Genomic DNA, 20801 nt, shown 5'->3' with positions numbered 1-20801 from the left:
TCAGTTTCTTCATGATGAATCCGAGGTTATGTCCAAGTCAAGATCAGTCCAGTCCAGTCAAGGCGTCCATTGGGTTTTGGCCAAGTCTTCTCCGATCAACCAGCTGCTTCTCGCCTAGAACACTGTGAGTTGGTTTGTTTGAATTCCACTTGGAATTTAGGGTAGATCGAGTCGCATATAGAGTAGATTGATCACACTAATGAATGGTAGAGTCCTTAGGGTTATTTTATTTATGGAACCGGACTCAGTTTAGCAAGGGCAAAGCTGAGATGAATGGAATTAAGACTGAGTTGATAACCTGATTAGGACTAAGAATAGGATGCATCATGTTTTCTATTCTTGTGTGTTGATATGGTTGAGTGCAGGTTCCCGTTATCTTTAAAGATAGTGTCGTAGCGGGAGGCCGAACTATCTGGGTAACGGTTTGATTATGTAGATTTAATTAAATGCTTGCTTGTAAATTAATGCTTGTTGATTGAGGTTAGTCAGCTCTTGCTAAGGGAGTGACTAACTGGTTGAGTTGTTTAGTGATGATATTGTTGTTAGTGTTGTAGAGTTAGAGTGTATTGGCCATATAGCATTTGTGTAACCCACAATGCTAGGCATGTTTGAGGTGGATTAGTGTTTCCTCGACCTCGTACCCAGTGGGTTTAAGGAAACCCCTTATTCGCTGGATCGAGAACACTCAGAGAGACGGGGTCATGGCCTATGGCTGAGTGGTTGCACGACGGGGTAGTGACCGGCAGTGACCCGAACGTACTGTGGGCTGTCTTGCGGTGACCCGAACGTACTGTGGGCCGCAATCGTCGTGTGACAACCGGCAGTGGCCCGAACGTACTGGGGCTGTCGCGCGGTGACCCGAACGTACTGTGGGCCGCGTTCGGTTGAAAGTTCCTTCTTCTGGCCTTTCTGGTAGGGAGATAGGATATTGCCGAGGATAGAGGAGGAACACTAAGTCACCAGGGCCCAGGTTAGAGTGTTGTGTTAGAGTGTCGTAGAGGGTTATGGAACCCTCGAGTCAGTGTAGCACTGATATTCGGTGTTATGAGTTAGATAGAGTCGTAGTTACTCATAGTCTTATTATTGTGATTGTGTTTGTGGTTGATTGATTTGCTTGCAGGTTCTGACGTTAAGTCCTAAGTCTGGTTTAGGTACCGGATTAGGCTTGATGTGTATTTCATTAGTGTAGGCCTGACGTTGGCCTGTATGTGTTTGAGTGATTGCTTGTGAAGGGTGGTGGATATTAAAGCTATGCGGTATCATTGGTTGGCCGATCATGTTCTTGTTTGATTGTTGGTCGATCGATTAATGATACTTGCATAGTCTAAGTGTCTAACACTACATGAGTACTGAACTCAAGCGTATATATGGTTAACTAGGGATTGCTTGTTGACTTGTTTTAATGCAGGTTCCCGTTACTTGAAGCTAGATCATGGCAGGAGGCCAAGTCTAACTTAGTAACGGTTTGCTTAGCCTTAGCTTTTATTGCTTGCTAGGGCTAGATTGATTGTTATTTTGGGTTGTCTGGGTTAGAGTCTAGGTTGCGGGTAGAGGCCGCCAGCTCACTGAGTAACATTAGGTTACTCATCCAACTCTGTTGTCCTTTTTGCAGGTCGCTTTAGGTAAGGATGATCGGATAGCTTGGTGCTGGACGTTAGGACCGCCGGTGTAGATTTTCATGCCTTTTGTAAACGGTATTGTGAATTGTGTTATGTTGACTCGATTTGGCATTAGGCCGGGCCCAGTCTTGGATTATTCTATGTATGAATATTTCCTAAATTAATAAAAGTAATCGTTTTATATGCGCTTCATTTGTACTCTGATATTTGACTAGTCCGGTCTAACACAACGTTAGGTCGAGGTACGGGTTGAAAAGCCTTAGGCCTTGATCTAACGGAAAACGCTAACTCTAGGTACGGGTTGCAAAGCCTTATGCCTTGACGCAGCGGGACGAGTTAGTGAATGAACTGGTCTAGGTCGTGGAGTAAAGTTTGTGACTCAGACCGGATTGTCCCTAGCCCGTCACGTAGCGCTTCCGGACCATGGTGTTGGGTTGGACGGTCAGTCATGTTCTTGTTTGATTTTTGGCTGGCCGGTTGGCCTTTCATCTCCAACCCTGGGTATTGGACGGTCGATCGGTCATGTTCTTGTTTGATTGTTGGCCGGTTGATCGACCATATGTCTCGGACGGTTCGGGGGTGTTACAGTCGGGGGCATTCGTATTTCATAGTCAAAGGTGAAATTCTTGGATTTATGAAAGACGAACAACTGCGAAAGCATTTGCCAAGGATGTTTTCATTAATCAAGAACGAAAGTTGGGGGCTCGAAGACGATCAGATACCGTCCTAGTCTCAACCATAAACGGTGCCGACCAGGGATCAGCGGATGTTTCTTTTAGGACTCCGCTGGCACCTTATGAGAAATCAAAGTTTTTGGGTTCTGGGGGGAGTATGGTCGCTGTTGGGGTCAAAAACGGTTACGACAAATTTTACATCCAAAACATCCGAGGAAGAAAATAAGAATTTCTCCGAAGAGTACTTTTCAAAATAGACTCTTTCTTACGAAAAAGCTTTACGGAAGAAAGAGTCGAGATGTCTGACGAAGGCTCGAAACAGGTCGCTACGTAGCGACCAAGCTCAGCCAAGCTTCGGTCGCTACGTAGCGACCGAGCGATTGTCCCCTCGGTCGCTACGTAGCGACCGAGCGATCGTCCCGCTTGGTCGCTACGTAGCGACCGAGCTCGAGCCAAAGCTCGGTCACTACGTAGCGACCGAGCACTCGTTTCGCTCGGTCGCTACGTAGCGACCGATCTCGAGCCAAAGCTCGGTCGCTACGTAGCGACCGAGCACTCGTCTCGCTCGGTCGCTACGTAGCGACCGGGCTCGAGCCAATGTTCGGTCGCTGTGTAGCGATTGAACCTTTCCGAACATCGATACGACACCAGTCCTTGCATTCTCGTCAAACCTTCGATTGGTATCTCCCGAAGACCGTAGCAAGCTCAGGCCATGTTTCCCGCTATTCTAATTCATCGATCAAACTTCGCGGATTAGAAACCGCGGAAAACTCGTAGTAAACGTGTCGAGTCGGAAGACGGCCCAAAGGGACCTAAAACACGACTCGAGGCCCATCCTACGATTTTTCTTAACCAAAAGCCCGTAAACCACAGCGTGGTTCACCCTTGGCCCACGAGGAAGGATAAATGTCAAGTTTCCGCGGATAAATACGGAAGTTTTGAAGATAATTGTGAAGATCGGCAGAAATAGAATATCTCCATTTTTATGCTATGACGGCTTAAAGGCAGAAGAGTAAAAGCGTAAACCGACCTTGGAGCTAGTATATAAGGAGTCCTAGGCGAGGAGCAGAAGAGAACTTTTTCAGAGCAAACTAAGCACTTAGAGCAATTTAGGCATTTTTCCGTTTTTGTTATTTCGAGCTGCGACTCAATTAGGTTTAGCCGTCTTTGGGTTGCTAGAACAAGGAATCTCGCCGACAGCTCTCGAGCCCAGGCTTATAACTTGTTGTAACGCTCATACGCAGATTCAGAATAAAGATCTACTTTGCTCTCTTTTCGATTTCTTATTTTAATCGTTGTTATTCTCGTGTTCTGATTGCTTGACGTGTGGTAATTAACAGATATCCGGGTCCTCTGGGAAATTAGGGTTTTCCTAGTTTCCTTATTTAAATGGAAATCAACAGTGTGAATTTCGGTTCCCACAGTTTGGCGCTAGAAGGAGGGGACCTTACAGATCAATCTAACCCGCAAAAGCCACTCAACGATCAGGAACGGTATGCAAGATTCAGTGTGTGCGAACGTCATCTCATTCAAGGGAGGAGAAACGATCGATCGAGCCAAGCCTCGAAACGATCTCCTTGTTATCGAGTTGACGATTCGAGATATCGATGTCGCTAGAGTGCTAATCGATACCGGAAGCTCGGCCGATATCATCTTCAAAGACACTCTTGAAAAGATGGGGATCAATCTATCCGAAGTCGCGAAATGTCCAAGCCCACTGCTAGGACTTTCGGGGGAAACGACCATGGCCTATGGATCGATTACACTCGCTGTCAAAGCCGGAACCGTGACAAAAGTCACAGAGTTTCTAGTCGTCGACCGCCCCGCATCTTACAACGTTATCATGGGAACACCATGGCTGAATACCATGCGTGTTGGGGTCAAAAACGGTTACGACGGAATTACCACCCGAAAATCCTCGGAGATCGTATTTTCGAAAGAGATAGTAAAAGAAGAGATGTAATTTTCGTAAAAATAACCTATACGAGGTTTTTACGAAGAAGTATCCTTTGGGAATCAAACCGAACAAACCAAGCTCGGTCGCTACATATACACGCCGTCCGGTCGCTACGTAGCAACCAACCCGAGCCAGGCTCGGTCGCTACGTAGCGACCGAGCGATCGTCCCGCTCGGTCGCTACGTAGCGACCGAGCTCAGCCAAGCTCGGTCGCTACGTAGCGACCGAGCGCTCGTCCCGCTCGGTCGCTATGTAGCGACCGGGCTCAAGCCAAAGTTCGGTCGCTGTGTAGCCATTGAACCTTTCCGAACATCGATACGACACCAGTCCATGCATTCTCGTCAAAACCTTCGAATGCTATCTCCCGAAGACCGTAGCAAGCTCAGTCCATGTTTCCCGCTATTCTAATTCATCGATCAAACTTCGCGGATTAGAAACCGCGGAAAACTCGTAGTAAACGCGTCGAGTCGGAAGACGGCCCAAGGGGACCTAAAACACGATTCGAAGCCCATCCTACAATTTTCCTACCCAATAGCCCGTAAACCACAGCATGGTTTACGCTTGGCCCACGAGGAAGGATAAATGTCAAGTTTCCGCGGATAAATACGGAAGTTTTGAAGATAATTGTGAAGATCGGGAAAAATGGAAAATCTCCATTTTATGCTATGACGGCTTAAGGGCAGAAGAGTAAAAGCGTAAACCGACCTTGGAGCTAGTATATAAGGAGTCCTAGGCGAGGAGCAGAGGAGAGAACTTTTTCAGAGCAAACTTAGCACTTAGAGCAATTTAGGCAATTTTCCGTTTTTGTTATTTCGAGCTGCGACTCAATTAGGTTTAGCCGTCTTAGGGTTGCTAGAACTAGGAATCTCGCCGACAGCTCTCGAGCCCAGGCTTATACCTTGTTGTAACGCTCATACGCAGATTCGGAATAAGATCTACTTTGCTCTCTTTTCGATTTCTTATTTTTATCGTTGTTATTCTCGTGTTCTGATTGCTTGACGTGTGGTAATTAACAGATATCCGGGTCCTCTGGGAAACTAGGGTTTTCTTAGTTTCCTTATTTAAACGGAAATCGACAGTGTGAATTTCGGTTCCCACAGTTTGGCGCTAGAAGGAGGGGGACTTACGGATCAATCTAACCCGCAAAAGCCACACACAATCTGACATGTCAACCAACGACGCGGATAACGTGCAAACTCCTCTTAATGGAGGCAGCGGCACCGATCTCCACACTCCAGTAGCGGACGTATCCGCGGCCAACGCGCAAGCCAACGCCGCGACGCTCGAGGAGTTCAAAAAGATGTTCGCCACCTATGAGAAAAGGTCGGAAGAACAGGATAAGCTCGTGAATACCTTGACCAAACAGGTTGAAACCTTAACGGCAAGGACCCAAGCTATCCGTCCCCGCGGAACCACCAAAATCCGCGGGAAGAGGCTCGACTTCGCCACCCCACTCGATAGAGCAGGACTCGCGCGGGAACGACCTTCCGGTCAAAACCCTAGCGAGAAATCTCCCGTCGAAAAGGGGAACCCTGAAAATCTTCCGCCCCCTGCAAAGGACTCGGAGGATAACGAAGCCGAACACATTGACCTGGATCCTAGCGATGTCTCCAACGACACCGACGAGGATGTCGACAGACATCCAAGAAGGACCAGAAGCCGATCCGCTCGGGAAGGCTCCCCGTTCGAAAAACCAATGACGGAAGAAGAAGAAGTCGCCTATTGGAACGAACAAGAGGAGCTGGCCGAAAGGCAAACCGAGCTCACTCGCAGTAAACGCCGACAGGCTCGGAAATCTACTGACGAGACATCGGATATCCGCGATCTTCGCGACTACATCACTAAGACTGCGGCAGAAGTGAGAGCCGTAAAGTCTCAAATCCATCATGCTACTAGTGCTGCCCCCGAGATCGATCGACTGCTGGAAGGAGCTCGAAAGACCCCCTTTACCAGTCGCATTTCGGACATGAGGGTGTCCGATCCGGGAAAGATCAAAGTACCGAAGTACGATGGTACGGCCGATCCAAAAGCGCACCTTCAGGCTTTCCACATCGCGATGGGAAGAGCAAGACTGAAGGACGGCGAAAAAGATGCCGGCTATTGCCGCCTGTTCGTCGAAAATCTCGAAGGAGCAGCGCTCGAATGGTTCGCACGCCTTCGTCGCAACACCATCGGGAGTTTTCGACAGCTCGCATCGGAATTCCTCAAACAGTACTCTGTATTCATAGACAGGGAAACCTCCGATGTTGACCTCTGGAGTCTCTCCCAGAGGGAAGACGAACCCCTCCGCGAGTTTATCAGTCGGTTCAAGCTGATAATGTCCAGGGTCAGCGGGATAAGCGACAAAGTGGCCATCGACGCGCTGAGAAAGACGCTCTGGTACAAGTCGAAATTCAGAAAATGGATAACTCTCGACAAACCGCGAACGATCCAGGACGCCCTCCACAAAGCAACGGACTACATCATAGTCGAGGAAGAAACTAAAGTCTTATCGCAAAAACATAAGCCGGCAAGACCATCCTCGAAAGACGCAGATCCGAAGGGGAAAAAGAAGAACTCTCGTAACGACAAGTACGTCCATCACGAGGGGGAAGATCTCCAAGGGGCGCATAACTATGCGATCAGTTCGGATCAAGGCCGGACCACGGGCAACACATGGACTCGCAATCAAGGGTATGACGAAAACACCTTCTGCGAGTTCCACCAATCCCGAGGACACTCCACGACCAATTGCAAAGTCTTGGGAGCAAGACTGGCCGCGAAGCTACTCGCTGGAGAGCTTTCGGAAGTAACTAGCGTCAAGGATCTCATCCTCGATTCTGATCGGCCTCCAAAGACGGATAGAAATCCGCCCGCTGAAAAATCCCCTCAACGAAACCATCCTGGGGATAAACGCGGTAGGAGGCCGGATGACAAAGGGAACGATAACAATCGTCGCAGAGTCAATATGATCATCGGAGGATCACAATACTGCGGCGATACCGTGTCGGCCATCAAGGCTTACCAACGGAAGGCAGAGTCAAGTGCAAATTGGCCTACATGGTCTCCTCCTCGAGACGGCCAAAGTTGCTCGATCACCTTCACGGAGGAAGAAGCCGGCGGTATCGACCAACCTCACTGCGACCCGCTCGTCATAGATCTCGTCATACGAGATTTAGAAGTCGGAAGGGTACTCGTCGACACGGGAAGCACGGTCAACGTAATCTTCCGCGATACTCTCAAGCGGGTGAGTATCGAACTCGGAGAAGTAATTCCGACGCCAAAACCGCTCACGGGTTTTTCAGGCGAAGTGTCGATGACTCTCGGATCAATCCAATTGCCAGTCATGGCCAAGGAGATCACAAAAATCGTCGAATTCGCGGTAGTCGATCATCCCGCTATCTACAACGTAATCATGGGAACCCCATGGCTCAACGCCATGCAGGCAGTTCCATCGACCTACCACCTGGGTCTCAAGTTCCCAACGCCGAGCGGAGTCGCAGCCATCTGGGGATGCCAAAAACAGTCGCGACTGTGCTTCCTCGCGGAGCATAAGTTAAGGCAAATCACAGCTTCCACAAACGGCAAACGCGCGAAGATAGATCGATCTTCAGCCAAAAGTGCCCCGGGAGAAGACGAGGTAAAATCGTCTATCAACGCAAACGCATCGGACGTCGAGAATCGACATAAATCCGAAGCCCACGCAACAACTGAACCGGAACATCCGGAAAATAGCGTCGACCCAGCCACGATCGACACGGTCAAGGCGGACATCGCGACATCTACCGCCGAGTAAGAACACTCGCGGCATGAAACAGAACTACGAGATGGCTTGATCCTCGAAAGGGGTACGTAGGCAGCTCGTCAAAAGACGAGTTCAGCTATCCCCCTCTCTAAAAAGGGGGGGGGGGGTGGGTGCGTATACTCGTATACTCCCACTTAGAAAAATCTTCATTATTGTAATCGAGTTTTTAGAAACTTCAAAAACTTTTACTACAATATACGTTGTCTTTTCTTATCGAAAACGTTTACGCTTCAGTAAAACACAAAAGAAACTTTCAGGACACGCCTGAAAACGTTAAAACTCTTGTCTGCGGCCCCTTCCGGCCCAAAAATCGTAAAGATTATCATCTTTCAAAAATATACGCATAATCCTCGAAATAACTGTGAGACGTCGCAAAAGTAAAAATTCGAGGACAATGCTAACAAATTGTCCGAACGCGACCACCAAAAACCTTACACCCCGTTCGTCGATTGGCCCCGACAAACACGCCAGCCGTCATAAACAAACGCAATCCGATCATTCTTTTGATCTTTAAAAACGTCCAGCACAAGGACAAAAGCGCGCTACAACAAAAATCCGAAATTTTGGTTTAGCACTTCCAGTTGATTCTGCGAAGATGCTCGATTCGTACCATACAAGTCATATAAGCCGAGAACATATCGCGGACTTTAAATCGGTGCGAGTCAGGAAGAAATCGCAACAGGAAAAACGATAGCCGGCTAGTCACCGCACAAACCTTAACTGAAAGTAAACCTAGGTCTTGCCCTAAACCCAACGCTCTGGTCTCAAACATCTCAAGGCATGATATCTAAAAGATACGAGATCATAAACCATGTCTCTCCGTTCGTATCTCAATGTTCTCGAAAATCGTAAAGATAAGTAAATTTTTACAAAAATCACGAACGAACCAACAGATTGAACGTCTAATTAGAACTACATACGAGACGACAACTCGTATTTACTTCAACCCTACTCAGGAAAACTCGAAACAAAACATTTATCATATAAATAAACCGCGTAAAGCGGCAAGGGATTCAAAGCCACCAACGGCCAGTCCCGGAAATACAAATACGGCCATCTAGGCCTAAGCGAAATCCAAATTCAAAGGGCCACATTCGGCCGAAAACAAGGATAACTGATCCATCCCTCATAATCCAAAGTCAAAGTCCTCGGACAACGAAGTACCAAACGCATCCGCGGGACGATCCACTTCCTCGCCACCATCGTGAAAATCGGTCGGAACCTCCTCGGTATCAGGGGAAACCGGGATGGAATCCCAGAACCCTTGAATCCTCTCATCGATCGGAGGGATAAGTGCCTCAGCATGGGCACGGTCACTCATCCCACTCTTCATAAAGCTCATTTCCTCTTCAAACACATAGTCATCGGCTCGCGTCCTCCACAAAGACTTCCGACCGAACCACGACACTCGCGAAAGTCGCCCACCGAGGTAAAGGCATTCTTAAGGTTCCCGTACTCAACCTGGAACTGAGATGCACGAGTCTTCATCACCTCGACGATTTCTCTTTTGCCTTTCCTCTCCGCTTTACGAACAGCCCGCGCATGATCACGAGTAAGCTGCGCCTCTCGCTCCAGCATCTCGCCTTGCACGCGAGCGAGGTCCCGCTCCGCTTTCTCCGCCTTGATAGCCGAGCCCAGCAAGCTCAGGCCCTGCAAAATCGATGGGGATGTTACAAATATATACATAGGACAATCACCAAAAAATTCTCAAAAAAAAACTAACCCATTGATGATGCGAGATCCTTCCGCAACGACTCTCGGCCTCGCCGATTCTTTCGTAGGAGGAGGAGCATCGAAACCCGATGGCAGCCCAGCAAAGAAATCATCGAAATCCGGAATAGGGGCCTCGCTCGAACCGCTCCCATCGCCGTAAGCAAGGTTCGGATCCCATCCTGGAAGCATAGAGTCATCCATCGAAAACTCTATGTCGCCAAGATCGACATCTTTTCCCTTCCAAGAGCTCGACTCCGGCGCAGCTGTCGGAGCTTCGACGGGATTCTGGTCGTCGGGTTCGGAGTCGCTTCCCGTGTCCGCGTCCAAAGCAGGACCGGGTTGCACAAATCTCAGTGCCTTCCGAACCCTCTTCGGCGTAAAAGAAGTCCAGAAGAAGGGACCATTCCTGAGAAGATCCCTCACCGAAATGATGTCCTCGGGGAATGGAGCAAAAGGGTTGATGAAGGGACGATCATTCGGCAACCTCCGGAACAATGGAATGCAACTCTCTTCGACGGATGCAGCGTCTATACGGACAAAGAAAAAGAACTTCTTCCACGAGTTGAAGTTCGAAATAAACTTCTTAACCACTGACATAAATTTCCGAGGGACCAACCTATGCTTATCTGTATCCCTGACAAGTTGAAGCCTCAAAAGCGCTTCATAATGATCGACGGAAAGGGGAAGGCCATGCTCGTAGCTTAGGATCAGGATTCCAATAAGGTGCTGAATGGCAAGGGGTGTCAACTGACTTATCGCAACTTCGAAACGGTCCAACACTCGGACGAGAATTTCGGGTATGGGGAACCAGAGGCGACAACGCACTACGAACGCCTCATAACAAGTAAAGTAACCCTCCGGGGGATTGTTAGCGCACTCCCCGCGGCAGGGAACCCGGAATTCCACAGCATCCGGGATGTGGTAGAACAATCGCATCGCCGCGAGAAACTCGTCAGTAGTCCTGCTTACATCCTTTTCCTCAACTCCACGATGGACCAGGACCGGGAACGGCTTCTCCTTGGGAGGGGTCAACGAGCCGTAATGAGCAACCCACCATGCCTCGTTCTCGGCAGGATGCACCGAGTGAGGCACGAACTCCATATTCGGAACGACGAGCTCTTCATAAGGACTCGCGGACGAAGACCCTTTTTTCGCAATCTTTTTCTTGCTCGACATCTTTACACTTCTCTTGAGAGAATAGAGGAAAAGGGTGGAGAGAAAGATTGAAAGTTCTTTTTTGAAAGATCTTAGAGAAAAACAAGAAAGTGAAAAAATTATGGAACAAGTTACCTCTCTTCTTATAAGACATGAGGATTTACTATTCAAGCTCGGACTTTCGGATATTAATTCCATCACGCCTAACTTGCCAAACATGCCTAACCGCACGCTAGGATCCTACGATACGTGATCCTAACGGGCTGGGGGGCTAACTGTTGGGGTCAAAAACGGTTACGACGGAATTACCACCCAAAAATCCTCGGAGATCGTATTTTCGAAAGAGATAGTAAAAGAAGAGATGTAATTTTCGTAAAAATAACCTATACGAGGTTTTTACGAAGAAGTATCCTTTGGGAATCAAACCGAACAAACCAAGCTCGGTCGCTACGTATACACGCCGTCCGGTCACTACGTAGCAACCAAACCCGAGCCAGGCTCGGTCGCTACGTAGCGACCGAGCGATCATCCCGCTCGGTCGCTACGTAGCGATCGAGCTCGAGCCAAAGCTCGGTCGCTACGTAGCGACCGAGCAATCGTGCAGCTCGGTCGCTATGTAGCGACCGAGCTCAGCCAAGCTCGGTCGCTACGTAGCGACCGAGCGCTCGTCCTGCTCGGTCGCTACGTAGCGACCGAGCGATCGTCCCGCTCGGTCGCTACGTAGCGACCGAGCTCAGCCAAGCTCGGTCGGTACGTAGCGACCGAGCGCTCGTCCCGCTCGGTCGCTACGTAGCGACCGAGCTCAGCCAAGCTCGGTCGCTATGTAGCGACCGAGCGCTCGTCCCGCTCGGTCGCTACGTAGCGACCGGGCTCGAGCCAAAGTTCAGTCGCTGTGTAGCGATTGAACCTTTCCGAACATCGATACGACACCAGTCCATGCATTCTCGTCAAAACCTTCGAATGCTATCTCCCGAAAACCGTAGCAAGCTCAGTCCATGTTTCCCGCTATTCTAATTCATCGATCAAACTTCGCGGATTAGAAACCGCGGAAAACTCGTAGTAAACGCGTCGAGTCGGAAGGCGGCCCAAAGGGACCTAAAACACGATTCGAAGCCCATCCTACGATTTTCCTACCCAAAAGCCCGTAAACCACAGCATGGTTTACGCTTGGCCCACGAGAAAGGATAAATGTCAAGTTTCCGCGGATAAATACGGAAGTTTTGAAGATAATTATGAAGAACGGGAAAAATGGAAAATCTCCATTTTATGCTATGACGGCTTAAGGGCAGAAGAGTAAAAGCGTAAACCAACCTTGGAGCTAGTATATAAGGAGTCCTAGGCGAGGAGCAGAGGAGAGAACTTTTTCAGAGCAAACTTAGCACTTAGAGCAATTTAGGCAATTTTTCGTTTTTGTTATTTCGAGCTGCGACTCAATTAGGTTTAGCCGTCTTAGGGTTGCTAGAACTAGGAATCTCGCCGACAGGTCTCGAGCCCAGGCTTATACCTTGTTGTAACGCTCATACGCAGATTCAGAATAAGATCTACTTTGCTCTCTTTTTGATTTCTTATTTTTATCGTTGTTATTCTCGTGTTCTGATTGCTTGACGTGTGGTAATTAACAGATATCCGGGTCCTCTGGGAAACTAGGGTTTTCTTAGTTTCCTTATTTAAACGGAAATAGACAGTGTGAAATTCGGTTCCCACAATGCGCGCAATCCCATCAACCTATCATCTTTGCCTCAAGTTCCCGACCCCTAACGGAGTCGAGGTAATTTGGGGAAATCCGAGAGTTTCACAGGTTTGTTTCGCCGCGGAACTAAAACGAAAGAGACCGATCCTCGAAATCACTCCTAAGAGAGCGGAGAAAAAGATCTCCAGCAAAGATACGCGAAGTCAGGATTCAGCGGAATTCTTCTGGCAGTCTCGCAGCATCGCAGCTCTAGATGAAAAACGCGAGCCAACATGTGAACCCGTGGTAACAATCTGTCTCGACAAAGCCTTCCCGGAACGCTGTGTCGAAATTGGAGCCAATCTCCACGAGCCTTTAAGGACAGAACTCATAACCTGTCTCAAAAAGAACTTTAATACTTTCGCATGGGCTGCGGAAGATATGCCGGGAATCGACATTAACATAACATGTCACGAGCTGAATACCGACCCAACATTCAAACACGTCAAACAGAAAAGACAGAAGCTAGGACCCGAACGCTGGAGCAACTTACCAACGACTCGTGAACCGAATGTTCTCCAAACAACTCGGAAAAACGATGGAAGTTTATATCTACGACATGCTCGTCAAATCCCTCAAAGCAAGAGATCACGTGTCACATCTTGAAGAATGCTTTGCACAACTAAATTCCCATAACATGAAGCTCAACCCGACGAAATGTAGATTCGCCGTGGCATCAGGAGAATTCCTCGGCTACTTGGTCACATACCGCGGCATCGAAGCAAATCCAAAACAGATCAACGCACTAATCGAGATGGCTTCACCAAAGAACAAGCGGGAGGTCCAAAGACTGACTGGCAGAATCGCAGCACTTAACCGATTTATTTCACGATCAACGGATAAGTGCCTCCCTTTCTACGACGTCCTGCGAGGAAATAAAAAATTCGAATGGTCGGAAGAGTGCGAAAACGCCTTCCAACAGCTGAAGCGTTATTTAGCTACTCCTCCAGTCCTCGCAAAACCTGTGGAAGGGAAGCCTTTATTCTTGTACATCACGGTGTCGGCAACAGCCGTAAGAGGAGTCTTGATCAGGGAAGAACGCGGGGAGCAGAAACCTATTTTCTACATAAGCAAAACCTTTCTGGATGCCGAATCTAGGTATCCGTTGATGGAAAAATTGGCATGTGCGGTCGTAACATCGGCCCAAAAACTATGACCATATTTCCAATCCCACACGATTGTCATCCTCACGACTTTTCCCTTACGGACAATTTTGCATAGCCCAAGTCAATCAGGTCGATTGGCTAAGTGGGCGGTCGAGTTGAGCGAGTATGACATCGAATACCGACCAAGGACGAGCGCAAAATCACAAGTGCTCGCAGACTTCTTGGTCGAACTTCTAACGGGAGCGATAACCAATGAGGAACCAAATTCCACCTGGCTCCTCCACGTCGACGGATCCTCATCCAAGCAAGGATCGGGTATCGGGATCCGTCTCACATCTCCAACGAGCGAGATCTTGGAACAATCGTTCAGGCTGGAATTCCATGCCTCAAACAACGAGGCCGAATACGAAGCATTAATCGCGGGTCTACGTTTGGCTCACGGCTTAAAAATACGTAATCTCCACGCTTACTGCGACTCCCAATTATTGGCCAGTCAATTCAGCGGAGAATATGAAGCCAGAGACGAACGAATGGACGCGTACCTCAAACTGGTCCAAGGTCTAGCTCAAAACTTCGACTGTTTCGCCCTTACCCGGATCCCCCGTTCCGAGAATGTCCAGGCGGACGCCCTTGCGGCCTTAGCATCAAGTTCAGATCCAGGACTCAAAAGGGTAATTCCGGTCGAATTCATCGAACATCCGCGTATCGGACCGCCAGTCGTCGTCAATCTCATAGAGGGTCAAGACGACGAGGAGGAAGAAATTACGATACCACCACCATCGGAGCAATCTGATTACGGTTGTGATACCCCATGGCTTCAGACGATTCGAGACTAAATTGTCGACGGGCAACTGCCCGCCGAAAAATGGGCAGCTCGCAAGGTCCGAACACAGGCCGCACGCTACGTAACAGTGGACGGCGAAATCTACAAATGAAGATTCTCCGGACCACTCCTGACGTGCCTGGAAGGAGAAAAGGCGAGGAAAGTAATGGAGGAAATACATTCCGGCTCATGCGGCAACCATTCCGGCGGAAGATCACTAGCCGTGAAAATCAAACGCCACGGATACTATTGGCCAACAATGATCGGAGATTGCGAGAAATTCGCACGAAAATGCAAAAAATGCCAAAGGCATGCGCCAACTATCCGACAACCGGCCGAAGTTCTTTCCTCCATCACGTCGCCCTATCCCTTTATGCGCTGGGCCATGGATATTGTCGGACCTTTGCATAATTCAAAGCAAAAGCGTTTCCTTTAGTCCTTACCGATTTTTTCTCAAAATGGGTAGAGGCGGACTCGTACGCAAGTATAAAAGACGTCCAAGTCGAGAATTTCGTATGGAAAAACATCATCTATAGGCACGGAGTTCCTTACGAAATCGTAACCGATAACGGGTCACAGTTCATTTCCACCCGATTCGAGGTATTCTGCGAAAAGTGGAAAATACGACTCAACAAGTCAACTTCCAGATATCCGCAGTGCAACGGACAGGCTGAAACAATCAACAAAACCATTCTCGACGGACTGAAGAAACGCTTAGAGGCCAAAAAAGGAAGATGGGCCGACGAACTCGAGGGAGTCCTCTGGTCTCATTGTACCACCCCAAGGCGAGCAACGGGAGAAACTCCCTTCGCCCTGGTATACGGCACGGAATGCATGATTCCCGCAGAAGTATAATTTCCCGGTGTTCGAAGAAGGTTCTTACCCGAACGAGAGGAAATCAACGATGCTATGCTCTTGGACGATCTCGATCTCATTAACGAGCGCCGAGATCGAGCGCTCATCCGAATTCAAAACTACCAGCACGCTGCTGCGAGATACTATAATTCCAACGTACGGAATCGTAGGTTCAATCAGGGAGATCTGGTCCTTCGCAAAGTCTTCCAAATCACCGCTGAACGAAACGCGGGAAAACTCGGAGCAAATTGGGAAGGTCCCTATAAAATTTAAAAAGTCGTCCGACCAGGTTCTTACGAAATAGCCAACATGCAGGGCATAAAAATCCCTAGAACCTGGAATGCGATGCATCTCAAAAAATACTATCACTAAACAAACCAACTCGCAATCACTGAACTACGAGACGGCTTGAGTACGTAGGCAGTTTGTCGAAAGGCAAATTCAGCTGTCCCCCCTCATTAAAAAGGGGGGGAGTGAGTACGTATACTCGTATACTCCCAAAAAATCGAAAAAACTTCTTACCACGCTCTAGGTATTTTTGACTTATCAAAACATCCTCACCCGTAAAATCAGAAAGAGGTCTTCGGAAATTAGTCGGCCGCTTGGGAAAAGCAATCTTTAGCATCGCGAGACGTCGCAATTGGTGCCTCAAAGTTTATTCCTTCCGAGCAAACGAAACCTCCGTCACAAAAAAGACATATATATGCACACGCTAACACTTATTTTGCGCAAAATAATCAAAACAATGGCACGCGCCACCAAGTCCGATGCTGATCACATCGAACTCACAAACGTCTTAAACAGACATAGCCATCTCACGGAGATGACTCTCTTACATCCGACACAAGGATAATAGCGCTATAAAAGAAATCCGAAATTTTGGTCTAGCACTTCCGGTCTCCGGAGAGATGCTGGATTCGTATCAAACAAGTCGTATAAGCCGAGAACTTTTCGCGGACTTTACATCGATACGAATCAGGAAGAAATCGCGACAGGAAAAACGATAGCCGGTTAGTCACCGCACAATCTTTAAACCGAAAGTAAACCTAGGTCTTGCCCTAAACCCAGCGCACTGGTCTCTAACACCTCAAAGGCATGATATCGAAAGATAGGAGATTCTTAAACCATGCCTCTATGTTTATGTTCGACACCTTCAGCACCCCCGCGGAGTTCACATCTCGCGGAAGAACTCTCGAAACAGATATCGAATAAAACATTTCACAATCGAAGAAGGATATGAGACGACAACTCATCACCTTCTTCCCCGGTATTCACAAATTTATAAAAAAAAAACGTTATCCGATTATCGTACCATAAAAAGAAAGCCGCGGAACGGCAGGGATTCAAAGCCACACACGGCCAGTCCCGAAATACAAACAACGCCATTCAAGGCCGAAACATAAAAACATAAAAAAAAATCTCTCGCAAGAGATCTAACCCAAGTCACCCTCAGAACTTACACCCCCTCTTCACCTGCTGCCTCGTCCGAGCCTGGAGCCACGTCGCTTCCGTTCTCTCCGACCATCGGGTCTTTCCCCTCTGGGTCTTCTGAACACGTCGGAAGGAAGCAAGCGAATTTCAGGTCAGACAGGATGAGATCGAAATCTCCATCCTCGGCCGCCATATCTCCCTTGCAGCCGGACAGTCGGGCCTCTTTGGCCTCCAAGGTCGGGGGAGTCTCACTTTGGAACGACCGAACCACGGCCATCCCGCCCTCAATGGTCGCCAAAGCGAAATCCCTGCTCCGGATACACTCGAGGGAACCCAAGGAAGCAGAAATCTTCGCCAAGCGAGCTTGAAACTCCGCAGGAAGGGCATCCATAGCCTCTTGGATCCTGCGGCGTGCTAGTCCCGCGTCACTCTCGATCTGACGCTGGAGTCGACGCACCTCCGAGGATTTGGCCTTCCAGGCCTTCTTTTCCTTAAGCAAGGAACTCGCCGTCTTCCCAAGGTCCCTCTCAAGCTCTCCTATCGCAACCTCGAGCTTCGCCACTTTCGCACAATGAGAGTCCTCGACAGCCGTCAACATAGCCTCGGTTTTGGACCATCTGCCCTGAAGCTCCACCAACTCCCCGGACAGGCGACTAGTCTCAGAACCACATCGGACCATCCCATCGATCAACGATATGAACTGCAAACGGTAAAATTCTTAAGACTAAGAGAATGCACGAAAGACGATCGAGAATTCAAACAAGAAACAAACCTTTCCGCGAAGTCCTGATGCTAGGCTCGACCCACCTCGCTGCGAAGTCTCCCCGTCACCGCTCTTGGCGAGTTTCCTCTTCCGACTCTTAGGCTGAGTAGCCAGGGTAGCGCTAGGAGCATGCAATGCCAGACGATATCTTTTCTGGCTGGAGTCATAGAGTCAGCGGCCTTCTCTTTGTCCTCGACGAGGATCGGGGTCGTGGAAGATCCCGCAGGTAGGACTCGCGGGAGAGGAGCCGTGACGTCGGTCCCACACGGGGCAACGACCTGCGCGGAAGAAGACGGAAACTCGGAGCCAGTTTGAGCTAGTTCTTTCTCGGCTTGGCGACAAACTAGTTTCTCTCGGAAAGAAAGATGACCGGCAACACAAGCCGGCACTTCCGCCGGAGAAGTTGGAATCGGAGCCGGAGAAGTGGCCTCACCCATCTCGACGTCGGAATCTTTCTTATCACCTTGGGAGGAAGACATGTTGAAAGGAAAGTTATGAAACTAAAGAGGTTTTTGAAGGAATGAAGAAGGGAAGGTGTGAAGAAAATGAATGACAAGAGCTCACTACTTATAGAAGTATGGGTTCGGAATGTCGTCTCGACAACTTTTTTCCGCGGAATTTTAAATGTAAATTTCGTCCAATACACTTAACCTTGTCAAAGTCACCTATCCGCCCGCTAGAGTCACAACTCTAACAGGCTGGGGGGCTAACTGTTAGGGTCAAAAACGGTTACGACAAATTTAACATCCAAAACATCCGAGGAAGAAAATAAGAATTTCTCCGAAGAGTACTTTTCGAAATAGACTCTTTCTTACGAAAAAGCTTTACGGAAGAAAGAGTCGAGATGTCCGACGAAGGCTCGAAACAGGTCGCTACGTAGCGACCGAGCTCGAGCCAAAGCTCGGTCGCTACGTAGCGACCGAGCGATCGTCCCGCTCGGTCGCTACGTAGCGACCAAGCGATCGTCCCGCTCGGTCTCTACGTAGCGACCGAGCTCGAGCCAAAGCTCGGTCGCTACGTAGCGACCGGGCTCGAGCCAAAGTTCGGTCGCTGTGTAGCGATTGAACCTTTCCGAACACTTATACGACACCAGTCCTTGCATTCTCGTCAAACCTTCGAATGCTATCTCCCGAAGACCGTAGCAAGCTCAGTCCATGTTTCCCGCTATTCTAATTCATCGATCAAACTTCACGGATTAGAAACCGCGGAAAACTCGTAGTAAACGTGTCGAGTCGGAAGACGGCCCAAAGGCACCTAAAACACGACTCGAGGCCCATCCTACGATTTTTCCTAACCAAAAGCCCGTAAACCACAGCGTGGTTCACGCTTGGCCCACGAGGAAGGATAAATGTCAAGTTTCTGCGGATAAATACGGAAGTTTTGAAGATAATTGTGAAGGTCGGGAGAAATGGAATATCTCCATTTTTATGCTATGACGGCTTAAGGGCAGAAGAGTAAAAGCGTAAACCGACCTTGGAGCTAGTGTATAAGGAGTCCTAGGCGAGGAGCAGAAGAGAACTTTTTCAGAGCAAACTAAGCACTTAGAGCAATTTAGGCATTTTTCCGTTTTTGTTATTTCGAGCTGCGACTCAATTAGGTTTAGCCATCTTAGGGTTGCTAGAACTAGTAATCTCGCCGACAGCTCTCGAGCCCAGGCTTATACCTTGTTGTAACGCTCATACGCAGATTCGGAATAAAGATCTACTTTGCTCTCTTTTCGATTTCTTATTTTTATCGTTGTTATTCTCGTGTTCTGATTGCTTGACGTGTGGTAATTAACAGATATCCGCGTCCTCTGGGAAATTAGGGTTTTCCTAGATTCCTTATTTAAACGGAAATCGACAGTGTGAATTTCGGTTCCCACAGTCGCAAGGCTGAAACTTAAAGGAATTGACGGAAGGGCACCACCAGGAGTGGAGCATGCGGCTTAATTTGACTCAACACGGGGAAACTTACCAGGTCCAGACATAGTAAGGATTGACAGACTGAGAGCTCTTTCTTGATTCTATGGGTGGTGGCGCATGGCCGTTCTTAGTTGGTGGAGCGATTTGTCTGGTTAATTCCGTTAACGAACGAGACCTCAGCCTGCTAACTAGCTACGTGGAGGCATCCCTTCACGGCCGGCTTCTTAGAGGGACTATGGCCGTTTAGGCCAAGGAAGTTTGAGGCAATAACAGGCCTGTGATGCCTTTAGATGTTCTGGGCCGCACGCGCGCTACACTGATGTATTCAACGAGTTCACACCTTGGCCGACAGGCCCGGGTAATCTTTGAAATTTCATCGTGATGGGGATAGATCATTGCAATTGTTGGTCTTCAACGAGAAATTCCTAGTAAGCGCGAGTCATCAGCTCGCGTTGACTACGTCCCTGCCCTTTGTACACACCGTCCGTCGCTCCTACCGATTGAATGATCCGGTGAAGTGTTCGGATCGCGGTGACGTGGGTGGTTCGCCGTCTGCGACGTCGCGAGAAGTCCACTAAACCTTATCATATAGAGGAAGGAGAAGTCGTAACAAGGTTTCCGTTGGTGAACCTGCGGAAGGATCATTGTCGTACCCTGGAAACAGAACGACCTGAGAACGATGAAACATCACTTTTCGGTAGGCCGGTTTTTTACTGTGCCTGCCGATTCCGTGGTTATGCGTTAATCCATGGCCAAGACTTCAGTTTTGGTTAGATCGTACGCATAGCTTCCGGATATCACCAAACCCCGGCACGAAAAGTGTCAAGGAAAATACAACTAAACAGCCTGCTTTCACCAACCCGGAGACAGTGTTTGTTCGGAAGCAGTGCTGCAATGTAAAGTATAAAACGACTCTCGGCAACGGATATCTCGGCTCTCGCATCGATGAAGAACGTAGAAAAATGTGATACTTGGTGTGAATTGCGGAATCCCGTGAACCATCGAGTCTTTGAACGCAAGTTGCGCCCCAAGCCTTCTGGCCGAGGGCACGTCTGCCTGGGTGTCACAAATCGTCGTCCCCCCATCCTCTTGAGGATATGGGACGGAAGCTGATCTCCCGTGTGTTCCCGCACGCGGTTGGCCAAAATCCGAACAAAGGACGTCAGGAGCGTTTTGACATGCGGTGGTGAATTTAATTCTTGTCATATAGTCAGACGTTCCGGTCCAAAAGCTCTTGATGACCCAAAGTCCTCAACGCGACCCCAGGTCAGGCGGGATCACCCGCTGA

General features: G+C 48.8%; 1 non-coding gene across 1 annotated transcript; it reads left to right on the top strand.

The window, feature by feature from the left end:
- Positions 1–20423: 20423 nt before the first annotated feature.
- On the top strand, positions 20424–20579 carry LOC125608463. The gene has a single exon (XR_007339356.1). It is a non-coding gene; the product is annotated as a 5.8S ribosomal RNA (ribosomal RNA).
- Positions 20580–20801: the final 222 nt, after the last annotated feature.

Source organism: Brassica napus, chromosome A4 (assembly GCF_020379485.1).
Source record: "Brassica napus cultivar Da-Ae chromosome A4, Da-Ae, whole genome shotgun sequence".
In the NCBI taxonomy this organism is placed as follows: domain Eukaryota; kingdom Viridiplantae; phylum Streptophyta; class Magnoliopsida; order Brassicales; family Brassicaceae; genus Brassica; species Brassica napus.
Note: the sequence above shows the minus strand (reverse complement) of the source record. Positions and strands in the feature narration are given on the sequence as shown.